This window comes from Somniosus microcephalus, chromosome 8, assembly GCF_052327205.1.
Source record: "Somniosus microcephalus isolate GS21.2 chromosome 8, FLI_Smic_1.0, whole genome shotgun sequence".
Classification (NCBI taxonomy): Eukaryota; Metazoa; Chordata; class Chondrichthyes; order Squaliformes; family Somniosidae; genus Somniosus; species Somniosus microcephalus.
In genome coordinates, this window is record NC_140994.1 from 42,674,495 (window position 1) to 42,700,405 (window position 25,911).

Genomic DNA, 25,911 nt, shown 5'->3' on the forward strand with positions numbered 1-25,911 from the left:
TCGTAAAAAACAAACTGGCTCACTAATGCCCTTAGGGAAGAAAACCTGCCGTACTTACCCGATGTGATTCCAGACCCACAGCAATGTGGCTGACTCTTAACTGCCCTCTGAAATGGCCCACCAAACCACTCAGTTGTATCAAACCATTACAAAAAGGTCTCATGAGAATAAACCGGGCAGCATCAATCTATGCATCGGGTTCAGACACAACAAAGCCCAGTCAACCCTGCAAAGTCCGCCTCACTAACATCTGGGGATTTGTGCCAAAATTGGGAGAGCTGTCCCACAGACTAGTCAAGCCTGACATAGTCATACTCACAGAATCATACCTATCAGCCCACGTCCCAGACGTCTCCATCACCATCGCTGGTACGTCCTTTCCCACTAGCAGGACAGACCCACCAAAGGTGGCAGCACCGTGATATGCAGTCAGGAGGTAGTAACCCTCCAATCCAGCCACTTACCTCCCCATCAGTTACTCTCAATGATCAGCAAAGTGATGGAAGGTGCTGTCGACAGTGCTATCAATTGGCACTTATTCACCAATAACCTGCTCACCAATGCTCAGTTTGGGTTCTGCCACTCGATTCCAGACCTCATCACAGCCTTAGTCCAAATATGGACAAAAGAGCTGAATTTCAGAGGTGAGGTAAGAGTGACTCAAAGCAGCATTTGACCGAATGTGGCACCAAGGAGTCAAGAGTAAAATTGAAGTCAGTAGGGATCAGGGGGAAAACGCTTCACTGGCTGGAGTCATACCTAGCACAATCCAGGCTGTGGTTGAAGGCCAATCATCTCAGCCCTAGGACATCACTGCAGGAGTTCCTCAGGGCAGTGTCCTAGGCCCAACCACGTTCAGCTGCTTCATCAATGACCTTCCCTCCATCATAAAGGTCAGAAGTGGGGATGTTCACTGATGACTGCACAGTGTTCAGTTCCATTAGCAGTGCCTCAGATAATGATGCAGTCCATGCCCGCATACAAGAAGACCTGGACAACCTCCAGGCTTGGGCTGATAAGTGGCAAGTAACATTTGCGCTACACAAGTGCCAGGCAATGGTCATCTCCAACAAAAGAGAGTGTCCAACCAACTCCCCTTGACATTCAATGGCATTACCATCATCGAATCCCCCACCATCAACATCCTGGGGGTCACCATTGACCAGAAACTTAACTGGACCAGCCACATAAATACTGTGGCTACAAGAGCAGGTCAGAGGCTAGGTATTCTGCGGCGAGTGACTCATCTCCTGACTCACCAAAGCCTTTCCACCACCTACAATGCACAAGTAAGGAGTGTGATGGAATACTTTCCACTTGACTGGATGAGTGCAGCTTCAACAACACTCAAGAAGCTGGACACCATCCAGGACAAAGCAGCCCGCTTGATTGGCACCCCATCCACCACCTTAAACATTCACTCCCTCCACCAACGGTGCATAGTGTCTGCAGTGTGTACCATCTACAAGATGCATGGCAGCAACTCGTTAAGGCTTCTTCGACAGTATCTCCCAAACCCACAACCGCTACCACCTAGAAGGACAAAGGCAGCAAGCGAATGGAACACCACCATCTCCAAGTTCTCATCCAAGTCACACACCATCCTGACTTGGAAATATATCGCCGTTCCTTCATCATTGAATCCTGGAACTCCCTACCCAACAGCACTGTGGGAGTGCCTTCACATGGAGTGCAGCGGTTCAAGAAGGCAGCTCACCACCGCCTTCTCAAGGGCAATTAGGGATGGGCAATAAGTGCTGGCCTTGCCAGCGCCTCCCACATCCCATGAATGAATAAAAAAAAATTTAATTTAAGGTGTAATGTTCGGCCTTTCCTCAGCTTGGTTCCACCCACTTAGAAATTTAAACAAAAAGGTTACAGCAGTTTCAATGGGTCATTGTGTACTTTCAAATTCTAATACATGTAAAAACTTACAGTCTAATAACTTTGCCAAAACGAAAGGTATTAGAGGAATTGCAATATGCATGTGTGCTTAAATTGTCACTAGCAGGTCCTGTTCAATCAAAGCAATCCAGTCTTGAGAAATCTTGGTTAAAATACATTTTTGGATTTATCGTACAAGGCCTCCAGAAACAAGATTCCATTAACATAAATAACTGTGAATTAGTTACGATACTGCACCTGAAAATTAAGCAACAAAAAGATTCCTAGAATAGCCAAAGAAACTTCTTGTATCTGTAGTGATTCTCCTGAACATTGTAATATGCGTCAATTTTCTCCTTCCTCACTTATCTGTTTTTATCTGCTTTCAAATTATCATTTTCTACTGTTGTAATCTCAACCACATTGCACAACCCTTTCTTCCCCCCCACCCACTCCAAATTTCTCCCTAGATTGCACCAAACAAAATTTTGAGATACAGCCACCATGACAGTTCGTCATGCTCACTACATATCCCTAAAAATAAAACTGATAGTATTCAGTTCAGGAATTTAAAATCCACAAATCTATCCATAAGCTTATTTATTCCATCTCCAATCAGTTCAACAGCTACTCCCCATCCCCACATGGGCCTCAAACCTGCGCACACCCTACACTTTAGCAGAAAGCACCAGATCTACCCGCCCACCTCTGTAGTTTGAGATCCCACATTTTGAGGCCAGATTTAAGCAATGTCTGGACAGGAATACAAAGGCACATGCATGAAAACCTACCTGTAGCACAGCCCTAGACTTTCGAACTCCTTTTCAAACTTAACCCCATCCTGGCTTTGTTCGATCCTGTCTTATAGATTGGGCTAATCAAATTAGTAACAATACTGTGGAGGAGGAATTCCTAGAGTGTATACAAGATGGTTTCCTGGACCAATATGTCGAGGAACCAACTAGAGATCAGGCCATCTTAGACTGGGTATTATGTAATGAGAAAGGATTAATTAGCAATCTTGTTGTGCGAGGCCCCTTGGGGCGAAGCAATCATAATATGATACAATTCTTCAAAGATGTGCGGGTTAGGTTGATTGGCCATGATAAAAATTGACCCTTAGTGTTAGGGGGGATTAAATACGTGGGGTTACGGGGATAGGGCTTGGGTGGGATGGCTGTCGGTGTAGGGTTTGGATGATCAGCCATGATCTCATTGAATGGCGGAGCAGGCTCGAAGGGCCGAATGGCCTACTCCTGCTCCTATCTTCTATGTTTCTATGTTTCATTAAGATGGAGAGTGAAGTATTTGACTCAGAGACTAGGGTCCTGAATTTAAATAAAGGAAACTACAATGGTATGAGGCGCGAGTTGGCTAGGATGGATTGGGGAATGTTACTTAAAGGTTTGACGGTGGATAGACAATGGCAAACATTTAAAGATTGCATGGATGAACTACAGAATTTGTTCATCCCTGTTTGGCATAAAAATAAAACAAAGAAGGTGACTCAACCATGGCTAACAAGGGAAATTAGGGATAACATAAGATCCAAGGAGAGGACATATAAATTGGCCAGAAAAAGCAGCAAACCTGAGGATTGGGAGCAGTTTAGGATTCAGCAAAGGAGGACAAAGGGATTAATTAAAAGGGGGAAAATGAGTATGAGAGTAAGCTTGCAGGGAACATAAAAACTGACTGTAAAAGCTTCTATAGATATGTGAAGAGAAAAAGATTGGTGAAGTCAAGCATGGGTCCCTTGCAGTCAGCATCAGGGGAATTTATAATGGGGAACAAAGAAATGGCAGACCAATTTTAAATACATACTTTGGTTCTGTCTTCACAAAGGAGGACACAAATAACCTCCCAGAGATGTCAGGGAACATAGGGTCTAATGAGAGGGTGGAACTGAAAGAAATCAGTATTTGTAGGGAAATGGTGTTAGGGAAATTGACGGGATTGAATGCCGATAAAACCCCAGGACCTGATAATCTACATCCTAGGGTACTTAAGGAAGTGGCCCTAGAAATAGTAGATGCATTGCTGGTCATCTTCCAAAATTCTATAGACTCTGGAACAGTTCCCATGGATTGGAGGGTAGCTAATGTAACCCCACTATTCAAAAAAGGTGGTAGAGAGAAAACAGGGAATTATAGATCAGTAAGCCTGACATCAGTAGTGGGGAAAATGCTGCAGTCCATTATAGAAGATGTAATAGCAGAGCACTTGGAAAATAGTGAGGGATCGGACAAAGTCAACATGGATTTACAAAAGGTAAATCATGCTCGACTAATCTACTGGAATTTTTTGAGGATGTAACTGGTAGAATAGATAAGGGAGAACCAGTGGATGTGGTGTATTTGGACTTTCAGAAGGCTTTCGATAAGGTCCCGTATAAGAGATTAGTGTGTAAAGCTAAAGCACATGGAGTTGGGGTAAGGTACTGACTTGGATAGAGAACTGGTTGGTAGACAGGAAGCAAAGAGTTGGAATAAATGGGTCTTTTTCCGAGTGGCAGGCAGTGACTAGTGGGGTACCACAGGGATCGGTGCTAGGACCCCAGCTATTCACAATATATATTAATGATCTAGACGAGGGAACTAGATGTAATATCTCCAAGTTTGCAGACGACACAAAGCTGGGTGGGCGTGTGTGCTGTGAGGAGGATGCAGAGAAACTCCAGTATGATTTGGACAGGTTGGGTGATTAGGCAGATGCATGGCAGATGCAGTATAATGTGAATAAATGCGAGGTTATCCACTTTGGTGGCAAAAACAGGAAGGCAGATTATTATCTGAATGGCAATAGATTGGGAGAAGGGGAAGTGCAACGAGACCTGGATGTCCTTGTGCACCAGTCGCTGAAGGTAAGCATGCAGGTGCAGCAGCCGGTTAAGAAGGCAAATGGTATGTTGGCCTTCATAGCAAGAGGATTCGAGTACAGGAGCAAGGATGTCTTGCTGCAGTTGTACAGGGCCTTGGTGAAACCACACCTTGAGTATTGTGTGCAGTTTTGGTCGCCTTATCTGAGGAAGGATGTTCTTGCCATGGAGGGAGTGCAGTGAAGATTCACCAGACTGACACCTGGGATGGCAGAAATGACGTACGAGGAGAGATTGGGTCAATTGGGCTTATATTCGCTGGAGTTTAGAAGAATGAGAGGGGAATCTCACTGAAACTTATAAAATTCTAACAGGACTAGATGCAGGAAGGATGTTCCCGATGGCGGGGGAGTCCAGAACCAGGGGTCACAGTCTAAAGATAACGGGTAAGCCATTTAGGACAGAGATGAGGAGGAATTTCTTCACCCAGAGAGTGGTAAACCTGTGGAATTCTCCACCACAGAAGGCAGTTGAGGCCAATTCATTAAATATATTCAAGAAGGAGTTAGATATATTTCTTAAGGCTAAAGGGATATGGGGAGAAAGCAGGGACAGGGTACTGAATTTGGATGATCTCATTAAATGGCAGAGCAGGCGCGAGGGGCCAAATGGCCTACTCCTGCTCCTATCTTCTATGTTTCTATGTCTTTGCAGGTGGCCCCTGCAGTGTTCCGGCTTTGGATTTTCTCCATCCCAGTTCCCGCACCTCCTCCCCATGTGCTCCAAGTGGCTCTATTCTCGCGCTCCTTGCTCTACTTGTGGAGACATGGGGAAGGAGAGACTTACAGAATAAAGCAAAGAGAAAAAGTGAGCGGAAAAGAAGTGAAATGAACAGAGACAACACAAGAGAAAGTTTCAGAGGAATACAGAGAGAGGGTGGAAAAGGAGGGAGACAGAGAGTGAGACAGAAAGAGAGTGACAAACAAACAAAAAGAGACAACAACACAGAAAGAATTAGTGCAAGACAGGCAAGCTGTTACTCAGAGACTTTTTAAAAACTTTTTCCATGAGCAACATAATAGGAGGTCCATTAATGTTTTTTTAAAGTCTGGTCGATTGCGATATGTTCATTACAATCTTGAATTCCTGGATGACTTAGAGTAAGTACGTTTTTTTTTAAATTGTGAGAACTAAACAGTATTTTCATCACTAGTCTCTGTAGAATTATCCTCGAGAAACATGAACTGAGGGATCTCATAACTGTCAATCAGATAGGAAAATAACTTGAGTTGGGTTATGATGCTCATAAGCAGAGATATTTATCATAGTTCTCCCATTTATCATGCAATATTCTATTTATATTGCATATTTGAAATACAAGCTGATCTTTCACAGCCTTGCTAATGGATAGTCTGGTTTCTGCAGCACAGTAGTGATGCTTAGCTGCCAAGATGGATCTGTGTTTAACCTAGCTTGGTCTAGTACTCCCTGTGGGGAAACAGTCTAAATAGACACATTTATAATGAGGTTAATTAGAGGTTAACTGTTCAGAGAAGTTTCTGTAGGTTAGCAGCTGCTTGTAGAAAGAGAGTCCAAGTTATCAAGGTGAGCCAACAGAAAATGACAGCCTTTCTTCTTCACTTTTTGTACTTTTGTGATACTTTCAAATGTAACATCTAGAGGTGACCGACGTGTAATAGACTCAAGACTGTGTATGTACAGATCAGATCTCACGTGGCATTGCTCATGGGATGTGCGGTTTTATAACCACAGGGATGTCATCAACAAAGTGTGACGGAGCTAAATTTACAGGAAGTGTGACACACACTAAGTGCTCACTATATGATAGAAAGATAAACAGAGAAAAATAGCACTTTAAAATTAAATTTGCTTTTATGACATCTCAAGTACCAAGTTATGAAAAACGTTCCCATAGGATTTGGTCCATATGTTACATAATGTATTATTTTGAATTCCTTTCAGCCCTCCTCTTAGAAAATGGTGACTCATGTGGGATCAGGGTTGGCAGTTGGCGCTGGCAGTCCTCCAGTAGTTCTCCCAAATGGCCATGTTTCTTGTGTGAGCCTAGACAGTGAAGCTTAGATCTCCCAATTGGAGTTATTTTAACATTAGCGTTAACCTGTTTAAATAGGATGTGTAACCTGTTTAAATAGAATGTGTTAACACCAATTGGAAATCTAGGTTTGAGCGTCAACAGGATTTTCAGCCATGTTCCAACTGGAGCTACTGGTTATCAGGAGTGGGCGGAAAAAAACCTAACCGAAGTGCTGAGGCCAACTGTAGCACCCCTGCCATCACTTGCGCGGAGACCAACTAATGTGGCATAGACCAGGGATTGAACTTTGGATGTCCTGTTCAGCTCAATACCACACCACATATTGGGAGCCCCAAGGTCACCGTTTTTAGAAGTGTTTTATTTTAGCCCTCTCTTTGGTTTTTCCTGTGCCTTGTACCATTCTCCAACCAAGAAGCCGAAAACCTATTCCCAGGCCTTTGCTGTTTTGAAGAGTGCAAGAACAGCACAGCATGATTGAGCTGCAAGTTTTCCCTCTGTGTGTAATCATCTGGCCTGTGACAGCACTACTACTTGTTGTGTGCAATGACTGACAGCATAAACTCATGTTAGAAAATCACAGGTCAAACTCACTTATCACTCAGTCAGCAATGCAATGTGTTACACTGTGATATGTTGCTCAACATACAGGAGAACAAATTATACAACATATGGAACAAATTCTGGATCCCCCGAGGCACAGCCCTCTGCTCCCGTGAGGATCTGAAGGTAGACAGCGTGAAGCTGGAATCAAAGGAGAAAGTAAAGGGGAAAATGATAAACAAGTCAATCCAAAATGTATGGTTCTCCACTGTGACCTTCAACTAAACAGTTCCACTCTTAAAATAAATCTGAGGGCATCCTAGATTCATTTCAATATTAAAGATATAAGCTTAGGACTTTCACAGACTCTTTTAAAGAGGTCAACTTATAACGAGTTAAGACTTCTGCCTGCTTCTTAGCTCTGCCGTTGACCCTAGGCCAGATCTAGGGCCTGGGGTCATTAGAATATTCAGGGCGGACACCTACAGCTGTATCAGTGCAACAGAGGCTCCTGCCTCACTGAGGGGACAGAAATCGCAGTAGCACCCTGCCACGCTGAAAGATGATGCAGGAGGCCGGGAAAGGGCCAAAGAAAAATAGCTTTGCAAATTTTACAATTCCTCTCAGGGAGCAACGGGCAGCCTCTGGGATCAACTACCTTTTTATTTATTCTCGGGGCCTCTTCCCGGTTCGGAAAGGGACCTATGCCTGCTCTCAGTGGGTGCAGGTGCCACTGGGCCTAGCAGGGACGAGCTGGATGGAATTCCCAGGGAAGTCCAGGAATGGTCCTCAGACACGCTCCCAAAGCTGTCCTTGGGCATATCGGCGGCCAGGCAGAAGGAGTGCTCACCCACTCTGGAAATGGTACTGGGGAAGTTGCAAGGGGCAGAATTCTGGCGGATGTGGGTTCCGCCCCCAAATTGTGACTCCCCCCCCCCCCCCCCCCCTCCCCCCAACTTCTGCCAGGACTGTGCTGCAGTATCATCCCCTGGACTGGAATTTCCCCCCCCACCCCACCCCACAAAATGGCAGGCCTCACAAAATTTCCTTTGTTGCCATTTTTAATGCTATCCCCACCCACTCCCCATCTGAGAAGCCAAACAAACAACCTGCTCCTAGGCCACCACAAATGTTGCTCTTGTTCCAGCCACTTCAAAGTGTGCTAGAGGAATGTTTGGCAACAAGCGCTACAGTTTTCCACCTATCCCTTTAGGCAGATAAGCATCTACACTGCACCCATCTCAATGGCACAGACAAGCCGATATTTCACTGCCGGTTCATACCACCATATATTATATGTAACACATCACATTATAGAACCAGCAAACTTTTTGGTAAATATGTATCACAGCTTTCAAATATTTTAGACGCCAGCAACAGCTGATAACGACACTAATACTTTATATCCATAATATATAGACCATTCAGAAGAAACATATATGCCCAAGTGAGTTACAGCTATAATCTTATCTCTGGGATTGGATAAGGTGACACTTGTAAGCTATTTTAGTGATATGGATTATGATGCAACAAAACCTCTAAAGATACTTTATCATTCCCAGAGGTCCTATATTGTGAGAAAAGGTCTACCAGTCTTTTCTCTTTAAAGATGCAGACTGGCCTGAAGTGTAATTCCAGCATTTCTGTTCTCATTTCAGATTTCAAGTATTTGCAGTTTAGTTTTCTTTTTATTTATCCATTATTCTCCAAGTACTTATACTGTGCAAGGCTTTTATTTGAAATCAATCTCCGAATGAAACACAGCAATTTACACGTAAAACAAGCTATCATGACTGCGTTATTTCAGAGGTTTCAAGCGATGGATTCAGGTACAGTGCTGCCCACCTTCTACTCCTCAACTTGATCATTCCGACCAAAGCGCTTGAAGTTTCTCTAAAGGAGTACCGGACAGACTCAGTCCCAGGAAAGCACTGAAAACTCCATTTCAGTCCTGCTATGCTGGCTGCTGGTTTGGGTTTACTGCTGCTACATCGATACACTATGAAATGTTATAATATGGTTTTAATCATTTTTGTTAGATTTTATTGAAACTAAAATTATAATAATAATAATAATAATAATAGAGGCACTGGACTCAATGACATCATACCAGTCCTGTCAAAGTGCTCTCCACCATGAATAAAGAGGACAATGAGTCTTGTGAGACAGTTTGTAATGGCTGGCACTGACCCTGTAGATGAGCAGCACATTCAAAATCTCTACAATATGGCATTATCAGCCCCTATAAAAAGTGGCCTCTACTTTGAAGTGATTTTGTTACAAAGCAATCCGGGGTGTTTTTCATTAGGAAAACAGCATTACATGTGAGTAAAGGCCTATTACTATTGCTTCCCATAAATTCTTAGTTTTTGTAGCTGCCAAACTAAAAGTGGCAATACAAAATGCTCCATTGTGCCATTTGCTTCAATGCCTTGCTAATTGTTTTCACCCAGAGGCCACATGGGTCTGAAGTAAATTTCTAACTGGCAGATTGCTCAGGGCTGATGACTGGCAAGTCATGTTATTGTAGCGTAAAAACACAGATCCCATGAAGTAGCAAATCTCAAGTTACAACTGGAATCAACTGTAGGTCCTCAGACAATAAACACGGCTGTCACCCCTGCTCCATCTCGTTGCATAGGAAATAGAGACTTTACTTCACACCAGCCTCACCACAGAAAAACTTCAGCTTGCAAATGCATTCTCCATTAATACACAAAAATGGAATGATTTTTGTAGGCAAGGCCTATGCCACACTTACTGATTTATAAAATGTGTTCCACATAAATTTTCTGGTAAATCAACTACGGATCATTTCTCAATACTAACTGTGGCTCAAATCAATAGTCCGTCTTTTTGAACATTACCCATTATTAACACAAATTATACCGCGAGTTGTCTTCTATGTAACTGGCAGGCCAAAAAACAAACCCAGCATTGAAAAAAAATGTTTACAGCGCTACAGTAATTTAATCTATAGTATGGCAGAGCCACCAGGGGACTCTTATATCGATGTACATAATTATCTGTAACAGAAGGAATCTGTACCTGTATTCGTTTTACTGCATGTAAATAGCACGGTCTCTGTGGGATTAAGACCGAACGCGATGACGTCACCACGTAGGTCACGTGATGTTCCCAACGGCGGGAAACGTAATGGTGTCATGACGTCAGACTGGGGAGTGTCTTCCCTTAGTCCTCGTGGAGCCAGCATTGAGCATAGACCTGTTAGTTAGTTCTCCTGCGTTTTGATTGCCACTTATACAAAACTGTATTAAACTTCGTTTGGTTGACAGACTGACTCAATCTCAGTCCTTTGATTAGGAATCTAGCAATTCCTACAGTGGTGACCCCGACGTGATCCACTGTAGGAATTGCTAGATTCCTAATCAAAGGACTGAGATTGAGTCAATGCTGGCTCCACGAGGACTAAGGGAAGACACTCCCCAGTCGGATGTCATGATGCCATTGCGTTTCCCGCCGTTGGGAACGTCACGTGACCTACGTGGTGACGTCATCGCGTTCGGTCTTAATCCCACAGAGACCGCGCTATTTACATGCAGTAAAACGAATACAGGTACAGATTCCTTCTGTTACAGATAATTATGTACATTGATATAAGAGTCCCCTGGTGGCTCTGCCACAATAGATTCAATGGCCATTATGAATGATTCACAATTTTCTCTCCAGGTTTATGATGCCATCTGAACTCCTGGATTAAATTACTGCCTTTCAATCACTTCCAGGTATCTATGTCATTACAAAACACTAACAGGTATGGCAGTGTGTTATGGTGATAACCTTGCTGTCAGTTGCCACTTTTGCACATCAATAGTTAGGTTTAGTGTAGAAGATGTGGTGTATATGGACCAATCAAATCCACGTACAATTGAGTTATCCAGTCCTATTAGTGTTTCAACAAATGTTTTAAATTTGCTATTAATATCCTAAAACAAAGCCAAAGTTTAAAAACAATGTGTACAGCGACTGCCATGAACGATGTCAGGTAAGCAATTCCAAAGTGACAGTAAGTGTGATGTGCCCATAACATGTTTCAATCCCATGTGATACTTTTTTTCCAGAAAAAGTCAAGATTTTGCAATAAATCAATACATGCAGTTTCCAAATAAATCACTTTTGAAGCAATTGCTACTGTAATTTTCATGAAAACTCTCAAATGGAAACTATTACAATTAAAAAGTGTTTGCAGATGAACGATGTAGGTCAAAGCCAAACACATCATTACTCCACTTATGTGTAATGTTAATGAGACTAAAATGTGCATAGCTCCTCTTCCTGACATCCTCCATCCTGAAGAAAGATTTGCCAACACTTCTTCATGGAGATGGTGTCTATTTAAATGAAACCTTACTGCCCAGTTACATGGAACTGCAAACATTTGAATAATAACATTACTCAACGATTGGGAACAGTAGTCTTGGTCAATGTTTCTGCACTTATATTGAAGCTCAACTTCGAAATTTGGTTCTGGCTTGCCAGATACAGTTCCCAGTGCTGCAGAAATGACCATTATTATTTTCCTCTCTTCCCCTTTTTTCTGATACAGATCCACAGATAGGGGTTGATGTTTAGCAATCAGGAGTGGGCATTCCTGCTGATTTTCCTTTTCCTGTCCCAGGGGAATTGCAACCAGCTGTCTTGCCCTACTGCTTCCCAACTGGAATCAACTACCTCAGCACGGACCAGTAATCGAACCTGGTACCTTCCTGGTTTATAGCCATCAGGATGAGGAAATTATGTTGTTTATATTACAAGGCAATTTCTACAGTACTGGGTCAACATTTAAACAACTGCATGTGTGCAAGGTAACACATGTGCAGTGTTTAAAAACAAATGCATTGTAAAATCACAATTCAGGATTTCTTTTGATTTGCTGGGACTAAAATCTTCACCAATGACTGGGATGGTAATTAATATGCCAACTGGCCTAAATGGGGCTTGCCAAACGCTTTAGCCACCTTGGTCAAAAATACAGTGCCTGTGCAGCAAGTGCTGATCTTGTTCTTCGTGACAGCACAGCCATCAGAGGCATGGTCTAGTGCCAGCTTTGTGGGTGGCACATACCACCTCCGATGAAACTGGTGCCAGTTTGTTTACTTTGCCGTTTTATCAGTGACCGCAGGGCTGTCATTGACGATGGTAAAGATGGCATAAAAACATGGCTAAATCCCCATCAGCAACCAAATGAACACACAATAGTCTCAATGCCATAGAAAAATAGGAGCAGGGGTAGGCCATTCAGCCCTTCGAGCCTGCTCTGCCATTCAATATGATCATGGCTGATCCTCTATCTCAGTACCATATTCCCGCTCTCTCCCCATACCCCTTGATGCCATTTGTGTCCCGATGATGACTTTTGTGTCAGCTGCACATTTTATCCCCGAGTTCCCGCTAGATGGTACAATCAAAATGGTTGCCCTTTTCTTTTATGAAATTGCTGAGCAAGGAAAGATGACTTTTTTTGTTGTTTTAAAGTTACTAATTTGTAAATATTTGCATCTGTCAAGGCAGGTTTCAGATGATACTCCACAGTTATACAACCATTGAAGGGGCCTCAAGACTACACTTCAATATTAGGGAATTCCCTCAAAAACGGTAAAAGTTATACATTTTGTAGAAAAAAAGTGACACGTGGAAATTGACAATTGATATTACAAGATAAAAGCTATTCTAACATTGCACAAGCCTGTTTCATTTTGTGCATCACCCATTGTTCTTACCATGCCAAAACTGAACTGGCACAAGTGCACTATTAGCTAAAAAAAGGTACAGATAGTTATTGGTTCTATTGCTACAATAGCAGAACTTCACAGTAAACTATTCCTTGTTCTAAAATAATCCAGCCTGACACTTCAGCACAGTGCAGAGGGAGGTCTGCACTGTTGGAGGCGCCATCTTCAAATGAGGCACTAAACCGAGGTGCCCGCTGCCTCCTCAGGTAGACATAGAAGATCCCATGACATTACTTGAAGAAGAATAGGAGAATTCTCCCAGTGTCGTTATCAATATTTACCCCTCAACCAACATCAGTAAAAAACAGATTATCTGGTCATTTATCTCAATGGTGTTTATAAGACTTCCCTGTGCACAAATTGGCTACATTGCAATAGTGACTAAACTTCAAAAATATTTCACTATCTGTGAAGCACTTTGGGACATCCCAAAGTCTTGAAAGGTGCTATACAAATGCAAGTTCTTTCTTAAAAATGTTTCCTGAAACAAATTGGAACATTTTACTGCATTAATGGCACTATATAAATGAAAGTCGCTTTTGTTGTTAAGAATTGACTGAGGCCTGATACTGTGAGACATAGGGGGAGAAATTCGGTACAGCCCCGTTTGGGGCACTAAAACTTTAAAAGTTGAAGAATTAGCGCCAGGCGCTAATCATTGTCGTCTCCCACGAAATTCATTGTTAGCGCTCCAAGAGGGAAGTGGAGCGTTAAATCAAGCACTACACTCCTAACTTAGGGCGCTAACCTCAGAGCGGGGCTCTACCGGCAGAGCGATAAAGGTCATGCGCAGTCCAAATGGCACTCTTTAAATCACACAGGCTGCTTCCATCTCTTAAAGGGAAGGACCAATCACGCTGTATAACCTCAGTCACCAGTGGTGTTTTTCAACGAGACCTGGGCGACTGCCATTGCAGCCCCCATCACTTTCAGAAAGTGCAGCATTTGGAGATGTTTGAGGAAAAGGTGTAAAAAATTTTGCGCAGGCAGCAAGTAATAAACAGTGCGATCACTGAAAGCACCTTTTTCGCGATGTTCAAGCAACACAGAAGCAGTCCCTTTAATTACCGCTCCTGCAGCGCACTTCCGAGTGCACAATGCCTCTTCTTACTGCCGTTGTCGGTGCGAGGCGCTAAAGCAGGGGGCGAAAGGCAATTTAGCATCGGGGCCGTTAACGGGGCATTGCACACGCACTGACGTCACCATGTGAGAGGCGCTAGAGGCTAACAGTTAGCGCCAGTGCTAATTCACCACTGAAGGTCGCGTGCGGCGTTGGATTCGCCGCGGCCGGGCTTAGTGCCCCGTTAGCGCCCCCGCCAGGTGCTAACCTACCAAATTTTGCGGCCATAGCAAAGTATCAGCTTACTCAGTTGGTAGCACTCTTGCCCCTGAGTCAGAGGTTGTGGGTTCAAGCCCCACTCAAAAATCTGAGCACATAATCTAGGCTGACACTTCAGTTCAGTGCGGAGGGAATGCTACATTGCTGGTGGTGCTATGAGATGTTAAATGGCATTTTTTTTCCAAACAAAAGCAAGGAGTTCACTTAGTGCCCTGGCCAACATTCCTCCCTCAACGACAGCACCAAAATTGTTTGCCTACAAAACAACAGCGATTACACGTCAAAAGTAATCCATTGTCTATAAAGCACCTTGGGACATCATGAAGACATGAAAGGTACTATATAGATGCAAGTTAGTTCTTTCTAAATGGGAATATTGTTAGAGAGTTAAGTAAAGGATTTATCCTTGGATAATGAGTTTCAAGATCTGATTGTTTAAGTATATATCCCTCAGTCCTCCTCCATAAACTTACATAAAGTTATACTTTTTAACAGCACTTTCAGTGTGGATCCTCTCTGGGAATAAACGGGTCTTTTTCCGAATGGCAGGCAGTGACTAGTGGGGTACCGCAGGGATCGGTGCTAGGACCCCAGCTATTCACAATATATATTAATGATCTAGACAAGGGAACTAGATGTAATATCTCCAAATTTGCAGACGACACAAAGCTGGGTGGGCGTGTGTGCTGTGAGGAGGATGCCGAGAAACTCCAGGATAATTTGGACAGGTTGGGTGATTGGGCAGATGCAGTATAATGTAGATAAATGCGAGGTTATCCACTTTGGTGGCAAAAACAGGAAGGCAGATTATTATCTGAACGGCAATAGATTGGGAGAAGGGGAAGTGCAACGAGACCTGGGTGTCCTTGTGCACCAGTCGCTGAAGGTAAGCATGCAGGTGCAACAGGCGGTTAAGAAGGCAAATGGTATGTTGGCCTTCGTAGCGAGAGGGTTTGAGTACTGGAACAAGGATGTCTTGCTGCAGTTGTACAGGGCCTTGGTGAGACCACATCTCGAGTATTGTGTGCAGTTTTGGTCGACTTATCTGAGGAAGGATGTTTTTGCCATGGAAGGAGTTCAGCGAAGATTCACCAGGCTGGTACCTGGGATGGCAGGAATGACGTATGAGGAGAGGTTGGGTCGACTGGGCTTGTACTCGCTGGAGTTTAGAAGAATGAGAGGGATCTCACTGAAACTTATAAAATTCTGACAGGACTGGACAGACTAGATGCAGGAAGGATGTTCCCGGTGGTCAGGGAGTCCAGAACCAGGGGTCATAGTCTAAGGATAAGGGGTAGGCCATTTAGGACAGAAATGAGGAGGAATTTCTTCACCCAGAGAGTGGTGAACCTGTGGAATTCTCTACCACAGAAGGCAGTAGAGGCCAATACATTAAATATATTCAAGAAGGAGTTGGATATATTTCTTAAGGCTAAAGGGATCAAGGGGTATGGGGAGAAAGCAGGGACCGGGTACTGAATTTGGATGATCAGCCATGATTGCATTGAATGGCGGAGCAGGCTCAAGGGGCCGAATGGCCTACTCCTGCTCCTATCTTCTATGTTTCTATGGAAGGAAGATACCCATAGAGTCTATCAGCTAACTCAAGACAGAATTTAAAGCATTCAGATATTTTTAATCTTTTGTCATTTTGCTGCAAAATCTAATTGGAAACATGTACAACATTAAAATAATGGCCCATGCATGGCGTAACGTTCTTCCTTGGAAAATGATCAGACATTAAAAAATAATGAGGATCTCGTGGGGAATACAGAACTTTAACAAATGCACTGTAAGCGGCGAGTGAGGACAAAAGAGAACAAGCAGAACTAATGTGTATTAGAAACAACATCATGTATTGCAAACAATGTCTCAACTCTATGGACATACACTGCTGCCAGCTGTCTGCACAAAGGCATCCAAGTGCACTTACTGTACAGTGTTCTCCATGTGACACCAATCTCAAACCTCAAAATACCTTACACATTCCATCCTCCCAACTAGAAACAGTTGCGTATTGTGGCACTAGCCTGCACAGGAGGAATATACTACAGTATCTGATTTTGGCACCAAGTCATGCCTTCATTTGTCAACACAGTTAAAAGGAGCATAATCTGCACTGTGTCTCAGGGCATCAAGGCCCAAGTCAACTTTTAACAGATCCAAGAAACACTTCAGAGCATCAGCAAATACGGCAAAGTCGGCATTTTACGTGCTGACTGTAGTTAGGAAGAAATCCTAAATCATCATTTATCGCTTTCGAAAATTTGCAAAAGCTACCCATTCAAAGCATAAATGCATTAAAAAAAACTGTCTATATGTTTATAATTACTGCATCTGCCAGCTGATTCTATAGAGCAAAGTAATGTTGATCTATGCACCCAGACAGGGGAGGTTACTGTTGCAAACTGGAGGTGGCATCCGAGCCCAGGAATGATCTATACAACTGCTTGCTAGAAACTATTTTTGCTTCCATGAAAAAAATGTCTTTTAAACCTCACCATAACTGCAAACCCTTTTTTTCTACCCCCCCCCCCCGCCAAAAAAAAGATTAAAAATAAAACTTTAAGGCGTTTTCCTTTAATACAATCGTGGCTGTGCAAAAGTGACAGCGAGAAACCAACGCTGGGAAGAAAAGCCCCCGGGATTACTGGCGTAGTGCTGGGAATGCGACTTTCCTCAGGCAGCCTTCAAGGGCAGACCGGTGTATCGAGCCATCGCCATGTGCAGCCTCACGCAGCCCAGCAGTGTGCTGGCGAGCTGCACTAAATGGACTGGAAAAGGAATCGACCGCCCTCCAAAGCAGACACTCCAAGAAAAACCGAGGCTCCCACTAAAAAAAAATACCATCAGCACCTCCTCCGAACAGTAACCACTTCCCCGCCCCACAAAAAAAATTCTTCAAAAACAAAAACAAAAATCAGAGTAAAACTATTGAACAATAGGTTCAGACATTACAAAATGTAAATAAGCCTTTGCATTCTTTGCTCGTTCTCAGATATATTTATTTAAATATTACTTTTGACACGGGCTGGATATGAAACTATTGTATAATCACATGAAAATTAATACCCACAGGATCATCCATCCTTTCAGGATTAAGAGGATGCGACGTGCTGGATCGGTTAATAGATATATATATGTATATATATCTTTTAAAATATATATAATAAATATATTTTTCTCCAACGTTATTTCTTCAGATCGGGATGTCAGCTCCTTTTTGATGTGTGCTTTCCCCCTCTCTCACAATTTTCGGTGGTGGTGCGAGGCTGAGGACATGTTCAGCGCCGGAGAAAGCTTTCAGCTGTTCTTAACGCTGCTCCCAGCCCGTCTCAGCACTGTCACAAACTCTGTCTCACAGCCTGACTTTACACATTGTAACAATATCCGCACACAGCCGCTCCACTCCGCGCCATGGGAGGGGGAGGCAACGGGCTCTGCCAACCCGCCCCAGCCCATTCCCTGCACCCGCCTCGGCCGCTCCAACTTCAAATACCTGCAAAAAACACGCTCCCCATCTGCAAAGCCCGCAGTCTTCCCCCCCCCCCGGCTCCGATCAACCTTTTGCTGCTCCACTTACCTCTGAAATACCACCCCCCCCTTCCCTTCTTCCTGATTTGGAGCCGTCCACTCACCACTACTCCCCATCAGCTGAAATGTAAAGGGAAGTCGGCTTGTCACTTCCTGGACAGTGTTGTTATGAATTTGTGTGGTTTTCTTGAAGGGAGGGATAAAAAGTTGGTGTCCGGCGAGCAATATGCAAAGTAAATTTTTCTAATTTAACTACGTGAAATGTCAGCTTTACAAAAACGATTCATTTGAGGATTGGCACTGCCTCCCCGCCCCCGGCTTTGACCCAGGCGGAATGTTTGGTGCTGGCGCGATTATCGTGCTAGATGGCGCAGTGACCCAAGTGAAACCAAGCTCCCAACTCCACAATAAAGAGGATTGGCTTTTAAACGGGGGCTTTCGCTGCAGGAAGAACCCGGCAGCTAAATGAAACCGCCCTACGTGTCCACGTGCAATTGTCATTTTTTTTACATTAGAGTACATACATATGCACATGTGAAGCCCAGCCCCAACATGTATTCTTCTGCAATTTAGGATGGCTCATAAAAAAAGTAACGCAACAAATAAAATTAATATACATCATAGAATAAAACGTCAAGTACAAAAAGTCTAGAAATAGGGGCGGTATAGAGGAATAGTTTAGTAGACGCTAGCCTATGCTCCCCGATGGCGGAGGTAATTCACCACATCATGTGTTACTGAGCCATACAGACCAGGTTTGAGTTCTGCCCTGTGCTGAGTTTGGAGACCTCAGCTGGACAACATTAGGAGTATCACAATAACCATATCAATCTGCATCTATGTAGCGCCTTTAACATAATCTCGCATTGGAGCTCTTCACACTGAAGAGAATGTACACTGAGTGGTAGTGGAATACTTAGGAAAGATGACCAAAGGCATTCAAAACCAATGGTTTTGAGGAAGCTTTTAAAGGCAAGGAGGTGACAAAGTGGAGAGGTTTGGGAGAAGATCATGGTGTATGGCCGCCACAACTGAAGACTCTCTGCTGCTGATGGAGGAGCGGTGGAACAGGACCAGACTTGTAGGGATGGGAAGAGAAGCCAGCATATACATTGAGACAGGGATAAGTAGAACCGAGAGGGCAGTCTCCAAAGGTGGACTATGGAGAGGAGAGGCAATGGAGGAGGATGGAATAGTGAATTTAATTTAAACTAATTAAAGGGTAAGTCATGTCAGGACAGCCCAGCCCCGTGTTATGCTCCTCTTGCTCTATGTGGGAATTCAGGGACGCTGCCTGTGTCCCTGACGACCATGTGTGCCAGAAATGTATCCAGCTGCAGCTACTAGTAGACCGCCTTGTGGCGCTGGAGCTGCGGATGGATGAGTTTTGGAGCATTCGCGATGCTGAGAGGGTCGTGGATAACACGTTTAGTGAGTTGGTCACACTGCAGATAAGGGCTGCACAGGCAGAAGGGAAATGGGTGACCATCAGGCAGAGCAGTAGAAGCAGGCAGGTAGTGCAGGGGGACCCCTGTGGCCATCGCCCTCTCAAACAGGTATACCGATTTGGATACTGTTGAGGGGGATGACTTACCAGGGGAAGGCAGCAGCAGCCAACTTCCTGGCACCAGGGGTGCTTCTGCTGCTCATGAAGGGAGGAAAAAGAGTGGGAGAGCAATAGTGGTAGGGGATTCTATCGTAAGGGGAACAGATAGGCGTTTCTGTGGCCGTAGACGTGACTCCAGGATGGTTTGTTGCCTCCCTGGTGCCAGGGTCAAGGATGTCACTGAACAGCTGCAGGGCATTCTGAAGGGGGAGGGTAAGCAGTCAGAGGTCGTGGTTCACATTGGGACCAATGGCATGGGTAGGAAGAGGGATGAGGTCCTGCAGCAAGAATTTAGGGAGCTAGGTAGCAGATTAAAGAGCAGGACCTCAAAGGTTGTAATCTCTGGATTACTCCCGGTGCCACGTGCTAGTGAGTATAGAAATAGGAGGATAGAGCAGATGAATGCGTGGCTAAAGAGTTGGTGCAGGAAGGAGGGCTTTAGTTTCCTGGATCACTGGGTCTGCTTCTGGGGAAGGTGGGACTTGTACAAGTCGGACGAGTTGCACCTGAACCAGAACAGGACAAATATCCTTGCGGGGAGGTTTGCTAGCACTGTTGGGGGGGGTTTAAACTAACTTGGCAGGGGGATGGGATACAGAGTGGAGCTATAATAGGGGGTGATGTACAGCCAAATATAGAGGAAAAAACAAGTCAGCTTGGAAGGCAGAGCAAATATGTAACGGCACAAGGGAGTAGGGCAAGGCTGAATGGCATTTATTTTAATGCAAGGAGTCTTGCGAATAAGGTGGATGAACTGAAGTTGTTGATGAACACATGGGAGTATGATATTGTTGCTATCACGGAGACATGGTTGAGGGAGGGGCAAGACTGGCAGCTCAATATTCCGGGTTATAGAGTGTTCAGGCGAGACAGGGGGGGGTAAAAGAGGAGGGGGTGTCACAATATTAATTAAGGAGTCAATTACTGCTGTAAGGAGGGATGATATATTAACAGGTTCCTCTAATGAGGCCATATGGGTTGAACTTAAAAACAAAAAGGGCGCAAGCACTTTGCTGGGAGTGTACTATAGGCCCCCAAACAGTCAGGGGGAGATAGAGATATGTAGGCAAATCTCAGAGAAGTGTGCAAATAATAGGGTAATAATAGTGGGGGATTTCAACTTCCCCAATATTAACTGGGATAGTCAGAGTGTGAAAGGCTTAGAGGGTGCAGAATTCTTAAAGTGCATCCAGGAGAGCTTTTTGAGCCAGCATGTAGAAAGTCCTACAAGAGAGGGGGCGGTACTGGACCTAATTCTAGGGAATGTGGCCGGGCAAGTGGTAGAAGTGTTAGTAGGTGAACACTTTGATGACAGTGACCATAATTCAGTGAGATTTAAGGTAGTCATGGTAAAGGACAAGGATGGACCGGAAATAAAGGTTCTAAATTGGGGGAAGGCCGATTTTAATATGATAAGGCAGGATCTGGCCAATGTGGACTGGGATCAGCTACTTGAAGGAAAATCCACATCGGAGCAATGGGAGTCTTTCAGAAAGGAAATTGAGAGAGTACAATGGCAACATGTTCCCGTAAAGGTCAAGGGTGGGACCAACAAGCCCAGGGAACCTTGGATGTCAAGGGATATACGAGAATGGATTAGGAAAAAAAGGGGGGCTTTTGGCAGATACAAAGGACTAAAGACAGAGGAAGCCCTAGAGGAGTATAAAAAGTGCAGGAGGATACTTAAAAAAGAAATTAGGAGAGCGAGAAGGGGCCATGAAATAACACTGGCGAGCAAAATAAAGGAAAATCCTAAGGTTTTTTATAAGTATATTAAGGGCAAGAGGATAACTAGGGAAAGAGTAGGGCCCATTAGGGACCAAAGTGGCAAGCTGTGTGTAGGGCCAGAAGATGTAGGTGGGGTTTTAAATGAATTTTTTGCATCTGTGTTCACTATGGAGAAGGACAATGTGGACATAGAAATCAGGCAGGGGGACTGTGATATACTTGAACATATTAGCATCGAGAGGGAGGAGGTACTAGCGGTTTTAGCAGGCTTAAAAGTGGATAAATCCCCAGGCCCGGATGAGATGTAACCCAGGCTGCTATGTGAGGCAAAGGAGGAGATTGCAGGGGCTCTGACACAAATTTTCAGAACCTCTCTGGCCACAGGGGATGTGCCAGAGGCCTGGAGAACAGCTAACGTAGTACCATTATTCAAGAAGGGTAGTAGGGATAAACCAGGGAAATTACAGGCCAGTGAGCCTAACATCAGTGGTAGGGAAATTATTGGAAAAAATTCTGAGGGACAGAATTAGTCTCCACTTGGAGAGGCAAGGATTAATTAGGGATAGCCAGCATGGCTTTGTCAAGGGAAGATCATGTCTGACCAATTTGATTGAATTTTTCGAGGGGGTGACTAGGTGTGTGGATGAGGGTAGTGCAGTGGATGTGGTTTACATGGATTTCAGTAAGGCTTTTGATAAAGTCCCACATAGGAGACTGGTCAGGAAGGTAAGAGCCCATGGGGTCCAGGGTGCCTTGGCACATTGGATCCAAAACTGGCTTAGTGGCAGAAGGCAGAGGGTGATGGTCGAAGGTTGTTTTTGTGACTGGAAGCCTGTGTCCAGTGGGGTACCGCAGGGATCGGTGCTGGGTCCCTTGCTGTTTGTGGTCTACATTAATGATTTGGATGTGAATGTAAAAGGTATGATCAGTAAGTTCGCAGATGACACGAAAATTGGTGGGATGGTAAATAGCGAGGAGGGAAGCCTTAGGCTACAGGACGATATAGATGGGTTGGTCAGATGGGCGGAACAGTGGCAAATGGAATTTAACCCTGAAAAGTGTGAGGTGATGCATTTTGGAGGGACTAACAAGGCAAGGGAATACACAATGAATGGTAAGACCCTAGGAAAGACAGAGGATCAGAGGGACCTTGGTGTGCATGTACAGAGATCCCTGAAGGCAGCAGAACAGGTGGATAAGGTGGTTAAAAAGGCATATGGGATACTTGCCTTCATTAGCCGAGGCATAGAATATAAGAGCAGGGAGGTTATGATGGAGCTGTACAAAACGCTGGTAAGGCCACAGCTGGAGTACTGTGTGCAGTTCTGGTCGCCACACTATAGGAAGGATGTGATTGCTTTGGAGAGGGTGCAGAGGAGATTTACCAGGATGTTACCTGAGCTGGAGCACTTCAGCTATGAAGAAAGACTGGACAGGCTGGGGTTGTTTTCCTTGGAGCAGAGAAGGCTGAGGGGGGACCTGATTGAGGTGTACAAAATTATGAGGAACATAGATAGGGTAGATAGAAAGGAACTTTTCCCCTTAGTAGAGGGGTCAATAACAAGGAGGCATAGATTCAAGGTAAGGGGCAGGAGGTTTAGAGGGGATTTGAGGAAAAACATTTTCACCCAGAGGGTGGTTGGAATCTGGAACTCACTGCCTGAAAGGGTGGTAGAGGCAGGAACCCTCACAACATTCAAGAAGCATTTGGATGAGCACTTGAAATGCCATAGCATACAAGGCTATGGACCAAATGCTGGAAAATGGGATTAGATTAGACAGGGCTTGATGGCCGGCGCGGACGCGATGAGCCGAAGGGCCTCTTTCTGTGCTGTATAACTCTATGACTAACTATTGAATGCAAAGAAATCGAGGAGGATAAGGAAGAGTCACAAGTGTAGTCACAGAGTGTTATTGATAACAGTTACAAATTCAGCTCTTCTGCAGATCCTTCAGAGCAGCAGTTATGATCAGACTCACATAATTCAATCAGTAGAACTTATCTTTGTGTAGTAACATAAAATAAAGAAAATGTCACACTTCCCCATTTCAGAGGATTGTCTTACTGAAGTGTATTTCCACAGGGACCAGAAGCCCTTTTGTACCTTGCCCAACTAACCAATCTTCATGTGTGAACCGAAACAATGTCAGCAGGTTATTCAACTGAGGGTAGGATTACAGCTGAGCTCGATCCTCTCTCCACCCAATACCTATATATTAGAACTTTGTAACAGGGTCATTTGATAACAATAAGGAATAGGAATCCCAACTAACTTTCCCCTCTTTACTTCAGGTGTACTGAGATCATTATTAGAAACATAGAAAAATAGGAGCAAGAGTAGGCCATTCGGCCCTTCAAGCCTGCTCTGCCATTTAATATGATCATGGCTGATCCTCTATCTCAATACCATATTCCTGCTCTCTCCCCATACCCCTTGACGCCTTCTTAAATATATTCAGTGACTTGGCCTCCATAGCCCTCTGTGGTAGAGAATTCCACAGGTTCACCACCCTCTGAGTGAAGAAATTTCTCCTCATCTTAGTCCTAAATAGCCTACCCTGTATCCTGAGACTGTGACCCCTCGTTCTAGACCCCCTAGCCAGGGGAAACATCCTCCTAGCATCCAGTCTGTCTAGCCCTGTCAGAATTTTATATGTTTCAATGAGATCCCCTCTCATTCTTCTAAACTCTAGTGAATACAGGCCTAGTCGACACAATATCTCCTCATACGACAGTCCCGCCATCCCAGGAATCAGTCTGGTGAACCTTCGCTGCACTCCCTCTATGGTAAGTATATCCTTTCTTAGGTAAGGAGACCAAAACTGCACACAGTACTCCAGGTGTGGTCTCAGCAAGGCCCTGTACAACTGTATTAAGACATCCTTACTCCTATGGCCTAACTCAGCACAGACAAGGGATCACACCTGAGAGCTTCCAGGTTTGGATGGTTCAGTACCACACAGGGCAGTGCATTTACCAAATGAACCATTGAGAAAATTATATATTTCTGCAGGATCGTACAGCACAATCTCATTTATTACTTCAAGCAGCAACGTGCAAAGAACAAAATCACCATTTTGAGGAGTGATAGAGTTCAGAAGAATCACAAGCAGTTTTCAGCACAATGGTTTCATGTGATTTATGTTTTCATAATCTGATGACATTTTCTGAAACCATTGATATCATTCATGCGTGTATATATAAACAATGAGAAAAGGCTTGCCTGATTGTTTATCAGACCAACAGTGGGATAAGCAGCCCACTGATGATTTGTATTGACCATATGCTTATCAGAGGATCAATTGTACCTGAAGTTAGTCTGGATCAATATGGGTGCATATCTGTTGTGTGCAACTGATTTTTTCATTGCTCATTCAAGCAATATAGAAGAATTGATCTAATCTAATACTGATTTAGGGTGTGATAAATACATAGATCAATGCATGCATTTTAGTTTATGGAACGTTTACAATATTCTTATATATTACTCTGAACTTAGGAGAATTTGATAATGCAATCTGGATAAATATATATTCTAAATATTCCATTTCCTTCCCTTAGTGAGCATATTAACTCAAATGGGTAAGCAGACCCGTTCCTGGTTGTTTACTTTACTGGTCACTTTTCACAGTGCTCTGAATGTACTTTCCATCAACAAGTGTACATCAACAGCTTATCAAATTTCCTAATTTGTGGTGTTTGGTTTTTGTTTCTTTGTTGTTGGAGATACTTGTCAAACAAGTTCCAATATAACTGCTGTCATTGCCGTTTATCTTCTGCTGCAGATGTTATTGTAATTTTATCAATTTCATATTCACCTTAAGGGAATGGAACTCCTTTTTTTCTCAGCTATACTTAAAATGTATAGATTTGGCGAGCTAAAAATGTGTAATTCATTGAATGTTATCAAGGGAGATACCGGTAAACTTATCGTTACCTCTGGTTACCCCTTTTTACCATGTTTCACTCTTTAAAATGCTAGTTAAAGCTAGGAGGCTATTATGTGCGAGACACCTGAGGCGACATTATGAAGTTTCACTACAGTGAGATAATAGGCTGTGGACAGCACTCCGTATTTATATAATCAGGAGAGTCATGATGTCACAAGAGGTCGAGTTCTGCGGAACCTGCCTGTTCCCTGATGACATCCAGTTAGACATTTTAGGGCATTAGACATGGTAACAAGGGAAGCTAAGAAACATTAATAAGTGTACATCTATCTCCCTTTATAGCATTTAGGATTAAGTGACAAGTCAATAGAATATACATCCTCATTAATCGGGATCAGTGTTAGTTTTTTTGAGCTCATAACCTTCAGGAAATATTTTACCAGCCCAAACTATCTGTATTACATATTCAAACTAAAAATCTATCAATTTTGTTCAGTAAATGCCGATTAAAAGAACTGGCATTTGTACCAAGGCGGGGTTAGGACCGTGGAACCCGTGCAAGTGTACAGGGTCCTGAGCCAGTCAGGGGGGCAGATCCAGTGACACATTTAAGGATTGCAGATATTCCTGCTCTCAGAAAGCACGGCAGCTTCAAACCTTCTGATTGGAATCTGCTCCATCCGAACCCCCTCTGATGGTGCGATCGTCCTTTAACCGAGGCCGCAGTGTTGCTGGGGGAGA

General features: G+C 43.9%; 1 protein-coding gene across 1 annotated transcript in view; it reads right to left on the reverse strand.

The window, feature by feature from the left end:
- The window catches only part of fam53b (family with sequence similarity 53 member B), a 130,059-nt gene extending 112,256 nt beyond the window's left edge, over positions 1-17,803 (reverse strand). Inside the window, exon 1 of the mRNA XM_085994627.1 lies at positions 17,488-17,803. The gene's annotated coding sequence lies outside the window, so the exon portion shown is untranslated. The remainder of the gene's footprint in view (positions 1-17,487) is intronic.
- Positions 17,804-25,911: the final 8,108 nt, after the last annotated feature.